General features: G+C 43.7%; 1 protein-coding gene across 2 annotated transcripts in view; it reads left to right on the top strand.

The window, feature by feature from the left end:
• The window catches only part of ATG5 (autophagy related 5), a 124,307-nt gene that overhangs the window by 63,895 nt on the left and 48,316 nt on the right, over positions 1 to 12,096 (top strand). The window lies entirely within an intron of this gene.

Raw genomic sequence — 12,096 nt, 5'->3', positions numbered from 1 at the left:
CCTTTAGAAGTGTCTTCCCCCCCTCCCCCCCAATATTTTTATTTATCAAATTATGATATTACACTCAAAGAATGTTATTTCACACCAAAGAATACTGTGTGAGATTCAGACATTTAAGTTGTAAATGAATAAGTTGAGAAATACGGGTAGAATAATTTTAAATTTTATCAGCTCTATTCCTGCTAGAATTCTTGGAATCCTGATTAATTTTTTGTGCTTTATAAGATACATTTTGTATGCCACTTATCACTAGAAGCTATTGAATAGGTTTAAAATACTATTTAGCCCAAAATAAACTCATTTATGGGAAATAATAATGTATATTTCTATTTTTTGAGGTATGTGTAGAATGTTAAGAATCAGCTTTGTTTTGTCAGTGAATGAGTTAAGACAAATTAATTTTGCAGTAATGCCACCTGAATAATCCTAATGGCTAAAACTTGAACTATGATTTTTCAGTTTCACGCATCATTGTCCTTGTCTTTTAAGAGGTAGTTCCTAATTAAGTAATATTTTCACTTGATTATCACAGTGCATTTCCCCTGATTCTCACTGAAAAAATATGACTTAGTGAATATGTTGAAGCAAATATTTATTTCTGCAGCAGTGACTGCTAACTGTTCAGTTTTGTCATCTGTAACTGCCAAAGGAGATGAAATTAAACTACTGTGATAGCTGAAATAGATTATTTTTTCCCCCACTCAAAGTTTATTATTATATGAATGCGTTTGGGGGTGCCATATAAAAATGAGACCCCAAATGCATTGGGCAATTGAGGTTTATATGTCTTCATGGTCAAAGGAGAATGGGGGCAGGAGCCTGAGATTTCAAAGGAATAGGCAATTCACAGGGAGCTGACGAGGAGCAGAACACATGTGGCAGGCAAATTCTTGCTAGGATACCCAGAAACAATGAACATGGGAGCATCTAGCTACTTGGCCACTGCCTGGAGCCTGCCTATCTAATGGTACAAGGTGAATATGCTAAGTTTCCATTCCTGGAGCAAGCCTTTTCATCTGAATCTCTTGGGGTAGGAAAGGGTTAAAGGTTCTTTTTGAGTCTTTTGTTTCTCAATGAGCTTAAATTAGTATTGCAAAAGGCAAAGTTTTAGGGTGGCAAAACTTTGGTCCCCTTCACTATTACCTGACACTACCATGAATTTTGAAGTATAGAACTCTGGAATTTTTGATAACATGAACATTCCATTCATTAATGGTTTCCCAGATTCTTCTTAATCATAGGTTATTGAATTGACTCAACTTGGAGTTTTACCAAGCAAGTAGTGTTTTTACTTACAGAAATGCTACTGAAAGTTTTCTGTGATAATGGTAGCATCCCTGAGAGCCTGCTGGTTTGATGATCACAGGAAAATCATTCACCTGCTTTGAACTGCAGTTTCTCCTATGTAAAATGCTGTGAACATCAATTGGGTTTTTAAAATATCTAAATTCTGTTCAGGTACATTATTAATAAAAATGATCTCTGAGGTCCTATTACAATCAGAACCCACAACTTTTTACTCTAGCACGTTTTAGTCTTGTTTTGTTTAGTATCACTTCTTTACTAGCCTAACATTTTTTTATTTTTTTAAGAGAGAGTGGAGGAGGTGGGGAGAGTGAGAGAGAGAGAACCGTAGATACATAAATGTGCAAGAGACGCATTAATTGGTTTACTCCTCATTGTGCCCACCTGGGTCTGGGATCAAGCCTGCAACCCAGGTATGTGCCCTTGATGGGGAATCAAACCCACGACCCTTCAGTGCTGATGCCAGTGCCCTAACCACTGGGTACCAGCCTAACCTTTAACATGTTTTTTAGCATCTGTCATTTAGTCATTTACCTTTGAAAAGATGGGGACAGAGTGGGGAGGACTTGACCCATCAAGCACTACTAATTTCAAGATAAAGGACCAACAAGACCCATTAAAACTTGTGATAATTGTACGTATGTCAGTTTGGCTTCCTATTGTATGTGAAGGAAAAATCCTATTGTATGTGTTGTATTTTGTTTGCTTTTAATTCTCTGTAGAGCTCTCAGTACTCAATTAGGTACATAATTGGAACAAATAATTCAACTCTTTGTGTTTTGCTGTTTTACTTTGCTCCCAAAGTAAAATCTTGTTTGAGCACACTTTTCCTTTCATCAACTGTTTTACTCTTTTTTTTTTCTTCATTGCCTAGAATTAAACTAGATATTCATAATATGAACTGTTTGCAAATTGGGGACTTTTTTTTATAGAGAGGAAGGGAGAGGGATAGAGAGTTAGAAACATCAATCAGCTGCCTCCTGCAAACCCGCTACTGGTACATGCCTTTGACCAGAATCGAACCTGGGACCCGTCAGTCTGCAGGCCGACGCTCTATCCACTGAGCCAAACTGGTTAGGGCAAATTGGGGACTTTTTAAAAAGAGATGTTTTTCATGTAACCGTCACAGACAGATTACATGAAATTGAAATAAACAGAATTTACCTGAAATTATATTACATTTACTAAATCCATGTGGTGTCCCAGGTACTTTTATATGCATTATCTTAAGATTCCTGAGAATAATTAGATAAACATTGTCAACTTTGAAAATGAGGAAATGAGCTCACAGAGCTAGTAAGAGATGGGATCAGGATTTGAACCTAGTTTCTAAAGTGAGAGTATTTTTCGTTGCATCTGCAGGTGGTTAATCTGGCTACATATTAGAATCATCTTGGAGCTTCCGAAGAGTACATTTGCCAGGGAATCTGAAATAATTGGTCTAGAGTGGGAGCCTGACATTAGTGTTTTTTAAAGCTCCTCAGGTGGTCCAAGTGCTCACCTAATGCTGAGAAATGCTGCATTATTTACTGCATCTCCAGTGAATAATAATTAATAGGACTTTTTCATTTACATTTTCTCATCAGAAGCATGAGGGATTTGTATTAGAAATGACAATATCCTGCATAAGAAACCACAAAGTGACAGTGAGTATAATGGAATATCTATTTCTTGTCTGTCTTTCAAAAATTAAAGTAGATTTTTATTTTTGTCTTAGGACTTTGGAGTGCTCTCTGAGTGAGTGAGAATGAGTTTGATTCCTTAAATTCGTTTCTGGCCCTCTGAATCTAAGAAAGTGATAAGCTATAATTTAGCCTAAGAGGGAAAATATTTTCTCAATTTATAGTAGTTTTGAAAGGTAATAAATCAGATTATTGGTTATAAATCTATAGGTGATTTATACAGGAATACATTTAGTTAATTAGTCTTGGGCTGCCACTGTACTATATAGCTCTGTAAATCTCTTTGGCAAACAAGATACTTTTTAAAGATTGTCTTTTAGAGTAAGTGAAGACTGCAGTGTAATTAAAGATGACTCCCCCTTTTTTATTTTAACATGAGCATGTAGAATAAGTTGGGGGGTTTTTGGCATTGTGAATTTTTGAATTTTGAAATTTTTATGTTGTTACTGGCCCGATTTCAAAATAAATTGGAAATAAACTTTACTTAATTAGCTGGAATACTGTAATTGAATTCTGTCTACTTAAAAATAAAGTCAATTACTGGATTGACTTCGAATACATTAAAGCTGTTGTAACTTGCAGTAATGGTTTATTGGTTTGTGATGTTGAAATTAAAATTTACAGCCTGCTTTTTTCAATACTTGATGAGATTAGTTTTCTTTAAGTTTCCAGCAATATTTCTAAACCATTTATAAAGTAACTAGTTTTCACTAGCTCCATTTGTAGACTGATGCTTTTTATAACAATTGTGAGCCTCTTCCCAGATTAATAAGAAACATCATTTTTTTTCAGTCTGTTGTTCCTAATATTTTAAGATGTATTAGAAGAGAGAGGGCTTGAGAAGGTCATTAGGTCTTAGGTGGAATTCAGACTAGCCTGCCAAAACTGGAGGACTCCCCAGATGTTGACTTAGATGTTGCGATTAATGCAGTTGAAATGATGGAAGGTAAAAGACGAGTAAATTGTTCCCACAGAGTGAGAAAATAGGGCCTTGTATGGTAGTTGAAAGGATTGGAGGAAGCAAAATGAGACCTGAAGGGAATTTGGTGTTGTAAAGTGTTGCAACTGGATTGTGTTCTTATTCTCCCCACTATGGTTGGCAAAGGCCATTTCAATTGCATTACTTCAGGGGGCAGCATTCACAGAGAATTTGATATGAATGGTGCAAACTCCCTGGCCCTGAGCCAGACTGGACACTCCAGCAATCTTGTGATGATGGGGTTTGGCATAACCACTTTCCCATATTGGCTTTCACCTTTCACTTATCTTGTTGCTGACTCTAGAAACTCAGCATCTTTGGCAGCCTGAGAGACAAAACACATGTAGTATTACTTTGTGCCAAGTACTATTGTAAGTATTTTGCATATATTAACTCATTTATTCCTTCCAGTGACTTTATGAATATATACTATTAATATCTTCATTTTATAAATGAGGAAATTGACACACAAAGTTTAAAAGTATCTTGCTGAAACTCACCCAGATACTAATAAATGGCAAATTTAGGAAGCAAAGGCAGGCAGTGTGGCTCTAGGATGTCTGCTTTTTCCACTGCTTTTAACATTTGGGATTCCTTCTTTTTGTTTTTCCCCACTTGCCTAAATCAGTCATTCATTTAGTTATTTAGTTATTTAACAAAAGTTCATTGAGCATGTACTTTGTGCCAGGAACTTTTTAGGACTGAAGAGAAATGCCTGGCCCTCATGGAACTTAAATTTTAGTTTGGGGAGAGTGATAGTTAATAAACAATAGAATAATTTCAAGTAACAATAAGTGTTTGGTAGTAAATAGAATAATGACTTTGCTGCAGTTATGAGGGAAATCTCTGAGGATGTGAGTGACACTTTTGAGACTTGAATGGTGAGAAAGAAGCAGCTATGTGAAGATTAGAAAACTGTGATAGGGGAATGAGCTTGGTATTTTCTAGGGACAGAAAAGAAAAATAGGGTAACTTGGAGCCTAGTAAGTAAGCAGATTGGTAGTTAGATCTGAGATACATGCAGGAAACACTGCATCCCAAGGGGGTCAGAGATGGCTGAAAAGAACCTGCTTCTTGGGGCAGAAATATTTAATTGCTGACACTGGTGGCCCGATTCATGAATTTGTGCACATTAAAAGGAAAATTGATTAGAAGAAATATTTTAATATCGCTATACGCCCTTTCTCAGTAATAGAAGTGTCAACCAAGTTCACAATCAACATTGACAATGGAAACACATGTGTGCAATCGGCACCAGCGAGAGCTTTATATGTTTCGCGCATGTGCGAGTCAACTTAGCCTTTTATAGATATACTAGAGGCCTGGTGCACAAAAATTTGTGCACTCGGGAGGGTCCCTCAGCCTGGCCTGTGCCCTCTGGCAGTCTGGGACCCCTCAGGGGATGACCACCTGCTGGCTTAGGGCCCCTCCCCGGGGGATTGGGCCTAAGATGGCAGTCAGACATCCTTCTGGCAGCCCGGGAGCCCTTGGGGGATGTCCACTTGCCAGCGGGGAGCAGGCCTAGCTGCAGTCAGATATCCTTAGCACTGCTGAGGAGGCAGGAGAGGCTCCCACAACCACCGCTGTACTGGCAGCCACCAGCCTGGCTTGTGGCTGAGCAGAGCTCCCCCTGTGGGAGCACACTGACCACCACGGAGCAGCTCCTGCATTGAGTGTCTGCCCCATGGTGGTCAGTGCGTGTCATAGTGACCAGTGATTCCCAGTAGCTCTGTTGTTAGGGTCAATTTGCATATTACCCTTTTATTATATAGGCTAGAGGCCCGGTGCACGGGTGGGGGCCGGCTGGTTTGCCCTGAAGGGTGTCCTGGATCAGATGGGGGTCCCGCTGAGGTGCCTGGCTAGCCTGGGTGAGGGGCTGAGGGCCATTTTCAGGCTGGCCACACCCCCTTCAGGGAGGGGGGTCCTGCTGGAGTACCTGGCCAGCCTGGGTAAGTGGCTGATGGCTGTTTGCAAGCTGGCCATAGCCCCTTTGGGTGGGGGTCCCCACTGGAGTGCCTGGCCAGCCTGGGTAAGGGGCTGATGGCTGTTTGCAAGCTGGCCAAGCCCCCCAGTTGGGACCCTCACCCCATGACGGTGTGGCCATCCTGGGTGAGGGGCTGATGGCTGTTTGCAGGCTGGCCACAGGCCCCAGCCACCTAAGCTCCCAGTGGAGGCTGGCTGGAAGCAGGTATCTGGGATTTACTTGTCTTCTATAATTGAAACTTTGTTGTCTTTTGTGGAGGCCACAGCCAGCCAGGGCAGGTGGGAAGCTTGGCTTCCTCCATCGCTGGGGCAACCAAGCCTCTGGCTTGCTCCAGCTCCAAGTCTGCTGGTCGCCATCTTGGTTGGGTTAATTTGCATATAGTCGCTCTGATTGGCTGGTGGACGTAGCGAAGATGTGGTCAATTAGCATCTTCGTCTTTTATTAGTGTAGATAATAAACTTGCTTAATTAGACCTGCTTAGCTAAACTTTTTTCAGCCCAGTGAAGCACCCCAACTTCTCTTTCAGGTAATTGTCAGCAACACAGCGGTAAATATCAACACAAAGCAGATTATTATTGTAGATCACACAGGGAGAACAAAGGGTAAAATATTTAACTGCAGCAGTGTTTGACTATATTCTGTGCAGTGAGAAAACCTGAAGTCATTTTCAAGGTCCACCATTTCTTCTTTTCAGTTGGGTCAAGTTTCTAAGGTTTCTAAATCTCCGTTTTCTGGCTAATGAAAAGAAAATAGGATTCCACCAAGTCTCCTGTCTACTTACTCCAGGTCTTCTGTGAGGATCAAATGAGATGAGGCACGGGAAAACGCTTCACAGACATTTGGTTAAAGTGTAAATGTTTCCATCTGGGTATAAAGCAAGTCATGTTCCTGGGCTGAAGAAATTGCAAAGAGGCTAATTGCTAGGGAGAGGAAGCCAGGCATTGCTACATTACATCATTACCTGACGCCCAAGGTGACCGTTTCTGGGCTGGCCGTGGGGTTTCGGCAGCGCCAGCTGTGATTTGGTGGGCTGTCACTCTGGGTGGTGGCAGGGCCTGTGTCCCACTTCGGGGAAGCCGAGTGTTGCTTTGTCAGCCAGGTCCGTGCTGCCGTTTCTCTGTAAATGGCAAGTGTACATCACGGCAGCTGCTGTGTTGAGCATCTGCCCCTTGATGGTCAGTGCACATCATAGCGACTGGTCGGACAGTGGGAAGGACACTTAGCATATTAGCCTTTTATATATGTACTAGAGGCCCGGTGCACAAAAATTTGTGCACTCGGGGGGGGGGGGTCCCTCAGCCCGGCCTGTGCCCTCTCGCAGTCTGGGACCCCTTGGGAGATAACGACCTGCTGGCTTAGGCCTGCTCCCGGGTGGCAGAGGGCAGGCCCAATCCCTAGGTGCAGCCCCTGGTCGGGCTCAGAGCAGGGCCGATTGGGGAGTTGGGGCACCGCCCCCTGTTATGCATGCACAGAGCAGGCCGGATTGGGAGGTTGTGATGCCACCCCTAGTCACGCTCAGGGTAGGGCCGATTTGGGGGTTGGGGCACCGCCCCCTGTCACACTCAAGGAGGGTCGATGGGGAGGTAGCGGCACCACCCCCTGTCACGCACAGAGCAGGGCCAATCAGGGGGTTGGGGCACTGCCCCCTGTCATTCACAGAGCAGGGCCCATCGGGGGGTTGGGGCTCCGTACCCTGTCACGCACAGAGCAGGGCCCATCAGGGGGTTGGGGAGCTCCCCCCTGTCACGCACAGAGCAGGGCCGATCAGGGGGTTGAGGAGCTCCCCCCTGTCACAGAGTAGGGCCGATAGGGGAGTTGGGGCACCGCCCCCTGTCACACACAGAGCAGGGCGGATCAGGGGGTTGGGGCGCCGCACCCTGTCACACTCAGGGCAGGGCCGATGGGAAGGTTATGGCTCTACCCTGTCACACACAGAGCAGGGCCCGTGGGGTGGGGGGGGAGGGGTTGGGGCACCGCACCCTGTCACACACACAGCCGCAGGGCGATCAGGGGGTTGGGGCGCCTTCCCCTGTCATGAACAGAGCAGGGTGGATAGGGAGGTTGTGGCTCCACCCCCTGTGACACACAGAGCCGCAGGGCGATCAGGGGGTTTGGGCGCTGCCCCCTGTCACGCTGATCCTGGTGCTGGGAGGCATATTACCCTTGTACTATATAGGATAGAGGCCTGGTTCACGGGTGGGGGCCGGCTGGTTTGCCCTGAAGGGTGTCCTGGATCAGGGTGGGGGTCCCCACTGGGGTGCCTGGCCAGCCTGGGTGAGGGGATGATGGCTGTTTGCAGCTGGTCACACACCCTTCAGGGCAGGGGTCCCCACTGGGGTGCCTGGCCAGTCTGGGTGAGGGGCTGAGGGCCGTTCTCAGGCTGGCCGGTGACTGAAGCTCCCAACCTGTCCTTTTTTCCTTTTTTTTTTTTTTATTCTGGGCCAGCTTTAGCTCTGAGGCTCGGCTCCAGCTATGAGACCTCTGCTGCTGAAAGCAGGTTTCTGGCCTTTGTTTACCTTCTGTATTTGAAACAATGTTGCGGTCCGGCTGGCTGAAGCCTGGCTGACTAAAGCAGGTTTCTGGGGAGTTGTTTAGCTTCTACATTTGTTACAATGTTTCTTAGAGAGCAGCTGAGAGGCCAGCAAGGCAGGCGGGGAATCTGGCTTCCTCCGTCACTGAAGCAAGCAAGCCTCCCTGTTCGAGTCAGCTGCCTGGCTGCCGGCCGCCATCTTGGTTGGCAGTTAATTTGCATATCTCAGTGATTAGCCAATGGGAAGGGTAGTGGCCTTATGGCTAATTACCATGTTTCTCTTTTATTAGATAGGATAGACTAGAGGCCCAATGCATGAAATTCATGCAAGAGTAGGCCTTCCTTCCCCTGACTGCCGGCACTGGCTTCCCTCTGTCATCCGGGAACCGGGCTTGCTTCCCTCCGGCTGCCGGCAGGCACCAGGACCCGTGCATCCAGGACCTAGGCTGGCTTCCCTCTGGCCACCCGCAGGCACCCGGGACCTGGGCTGTCTTCCCTTCGGCCACCCGCAGGCAGCCGGGACCCAGGCTTCCCTTGCAAGCCCCAGCTTCATCGGGAAGGACATCCGGTCTAATTAGCATATTACACTTTTATTATTATAGATGGTTGCTTCATGGCAGAGTTTGGGTGGGGACCAACCTGCCCCAGTTGCAGGCATTAAGGAGGTACTGTAGATTATTTTTTGAAATAATGATTCTAATATGAAATTTGAAATAACCATATTATTAAAGTACATCATAAAGCATTATTCCTTATGGCTCATTAGAAAAGTGTTTGGAAATTTATTCATTAATGATCTGATTCAGTTTATTTAAAAGCACATTCTGGATGCTGTGTAGGGATATAAGTGGAGTGGCTGAGATTAATTAGTAGGCTGTACAGTGCTTTAGTTGAGAGATGAGAGTGGTTTGGATGAAAGTTATAACAGTGAATACAGAGAGAATTGCACTATACAATATATATACTGATTACTGCCTTTGACTCCAATTTTCTAGACTACAGCACAGGAGTAAATAAACATCATATTCGGAGACAATGATAGTCCAGGTCAGGATTTTCCTGGGATGCAGATTTTATTGCTCTCTTGATTCACTCAAACAACCAATTCCCTAGGGTACAACTCTACTGCAAGATGAGTGTTTATATACAGTATTTAAGGATTAGCCTTCTCCAGGATTGGCACTCCTCTGAGCCTTAATGTAGAGAGGCCAGTCCGCTAGCCCTGCCTCCTCTGTCTTCATGATGAATTTTCATGGGGCCTTAAAGTCTTTCAAGACTTCTTTGCTTTAGTTAGGGCCTCCCCAAAGATATTTCTCAGTAACTTTAAACCTCAAGCAGATGGTCTCATAGATATGTATGGTGTACTTCTGTTGAGCAGCATCTAAGCACCAGTGGGTATGCTGCTGCCTGCCATGATTCAGCCTAAGTGTCCTGGTAACATAAGATTCTCTGAATTTATTAGACTCAGAAGACAAATGAGTTTGAAGATACAGGTCACTTTTTTAACACATCTGTACTAGGTACCCTACCAGTAATTGCTGTTTCTTTTTTCTTTTAATGAATTTTTATTGATTTCAGAGAGGAAGGGAGAGGGAGAGAGAGGTAGAAACATCAGTAATGAGAGAGAATCATTGATTGGTAGCTCCTGCATGCCTCCTACTTGGGATGAAGCCCGCAACCTGGGCATGTGCCTACCGGGGAATTGAACCTTGTACCTCCTGGTACTTATGTCAACGGTTAACCACTGGGCCACTGCGGCTGGGCCCAGTAATTGCTATTTCTTTTTCCCCTCCCTATTTTGCTTTTTAAAAATATTTAACATATTACATATGAATAAATTAATTAAAATAAGTCTGTAATTAGATATGATGTCTGTTAAGTATTTTGAAAGTTTCAGGTAAAAAATACTAAATACCATACATACACTACCACTTGTAGTAATTTGAATAGTAATGTTGGTAAATCAAATTTTGTGAAGAGCAGGGTCCCTTCATTGTGATGTTTAACCGTTTGCTTTTCTCTTCAAAGAAAAGCTTAACATTTGTGTATTATGGGCTGTCATGATCTGATACTTTTTTGGGGGGAGGGGGGGTGCAATAAATCTGTTTTTGACATTACAGGCATTAAAGAGCAGGAAGTGGATAGTGTGTGCATGTGGAGGCCATTTTACCCCTTTTTTATAGTTTGAGGGTTTCAGCCAGTGACAACTACATTACTGAATGAGGCTGAGTAGCAGGCCCATAGATGTCCTCCATGTCTCCTGTGGGGGCTTGTAGATACATACATTATTTGTGGTGTGAGAATGTTAAAAACCCACCTTCAGTTCTTAACTCTCATAAAACTCAAATGAAAATATAGATACATTCTTTAAAATTGCCACTTTTTTTAAGTATACTGGACTTTTTTATTTTTCTTTATTGATTAAGGTATTATATATGTGTTCTTATCCCCCCCATTGCCTCCACGCCCCCGCTCGTGCCCTCACCCCCCTAGTGTCTGTGTCCATTGGTTATGCTTATATGCTTATATGCAAGTCATGTGGTTCAGCGGTCGCCAACCTTTCAGACCTCATGGACCACCAGTGGTCCATGGAACACAGGTTGGCGACCGCTGCTTTGGTTGATCTCTCCCCCTTCCCCTACCCTTCCCTCTGATGTTTGACAGTCTGATCGATGCTTCTCTGTCTCTGGATATGTTTTTGTTCATCAATTTTAAAATTGCCACTTTTATTCTTCAGTTTTTTCAAAAGATATGACTATATATGATACCCTAGGATTAAGGGAAGAAGGTCACACTTACAAGGAGCCCCTTTCCAAGGTTGGGTTTAGAGCTTGTTGGAAAAGGTAGAGATCACCCCATGGATTAGTGGAAAATTGGTTATTTTTCCCAGATTAGAGCTGGTCTGCATTCACTGGACAATCAGTACAATGTGGAGTGCAGGCCACCAGTAACAAGTGTCCTGTGCATGCAGAGGGAGCGGTAGCTCTGTGGGAAACCTTAGAGGAGTCACCCAGATGGGCCTCCACAGGAAATCAGGGTACTGATAAGGGCAAGGGGCCTTCATGTGCCTATAGTCAGGAGCCCTTTTTCTTACAGTGTCCTTTCAACACCTTATAATGGGAAAGCTTGATGTGCTCATCACAGTAGAGACGCTTAAAGAAATGGTGTCCCTCATGGCACTGCATATGTTGAAGGGTGAATTTAGAGTTGTCATTAAATTGATAATGGACACAATAATGTTGCTCTTCCAGATTTTTTTTTTTTTGCTATATAAGTACATAAAAACTTGTTTGCTAATAACCTTTCTGTACTTTTATTGTGTGTTTGTATTTGATTTCCTTCCTTTGACCTTATTGGCATTTTGAGTCAGATAATTCTTGTTTGTAGGGTGCTGTCCTGCACATTGTGTGTTGTGTAGCAGCATTCCTGGACTATAGTTGTGACAACCAAAAATGTCTCCACATCTACCAGGAAGCAAAATCTTCTCTGGTTAAGAATGACTGCTTTAACCCATGTTTGGTGGGGGTTTTTCCTGTTAAAAATAGTATAAATCTTCATTTTACTATAATGTTTTTCTTGTGGTTTTTAACAGGTTCTATTTTAATATAAGAGGATA

Source organism: Myotis nattereri (genome assembly GCF_964212035.1).
Source record: "Myotis nattereri genome assembly, chromosome: 6".
NCBI lineage: Eukaryota > Metazoa > Chordata > Mammalia > Chiroptera > Vespertilionidae > Myotis > Myotis nattereri.
The sequence above is the reverse complement of the archived record's forward strand: the minus strand, read 5'-3'. Positions and strand labels throughout refer to the sequence as shown.